Consider the following 709-nt stretch of genomic DNA (forward strand, 5'->3'; position numbering starts at 1 on the left):
TTCCTTTGGAAAAATGGTTAATGCATTGTATCAACAGATATTCACAAAACTAATCAGTGTAATTGTTTGCAAAATAAAATTCTCTATAAAATAAGACCATTTTCTAAATGATATAAAGCCACTATTGTAAAATTTTAAATATTTTGCTGCTATTTCTTACAGAAAAAATTAATAAAGACACATAGTGGGGAGTTTTCAAAAAGTCAAGAACATAAACTGAATCAGAAAACTGTAACTTCAAAATCAATGCAGTATACCAATGAAAAGAAAGAAGAACCCTTAAGAACAAAAATGAAGAATAATTACAAAAATGGGAACAAGACAATAATTAATGGAATATATTAAATAAGACAGTTATGATTCATAGCTCATGTAATGAGAACTAAACAGGAAAGCCTGAAGGAAAAAGATCATGAGGAAGAATGCATGCCTGAAATACACTGATGGACTGATTAGATCACTGGGAGAAAGAATAACAACGGTACAGATATTCAGAAGAACAATGAATACAGTAGATTGGCATTCCATTATTGTCAAAGTTTAAGTAGATATGGTTAAGACCAATTAAAATGCAAATATTTTAGTACAACATACCAACTATAGTATATAGTTGCACTTTTAACATAGAATATTTGAAAATCAACACAGAGGACAAGTGAGAACGACTGCTGTAAATAAACTTTTATATGTATTTATCTCAGTAATGAAC

This window comes from Penaeus monodon, chromosome 30 (genome assembly GCF_015228065.2).
Source record: "Penaeus monodon isolate SGIC_2016 chromosome 30, NSTDA_Pmon_1, whole genome shotgun sequence".
Classification (NCBI taxonomy): Eukaryota; Metazoa; Arthropoda; class Malacostraca; order Decapoda; family Penaeidae; genus Penaeus; species Penaeus monodon.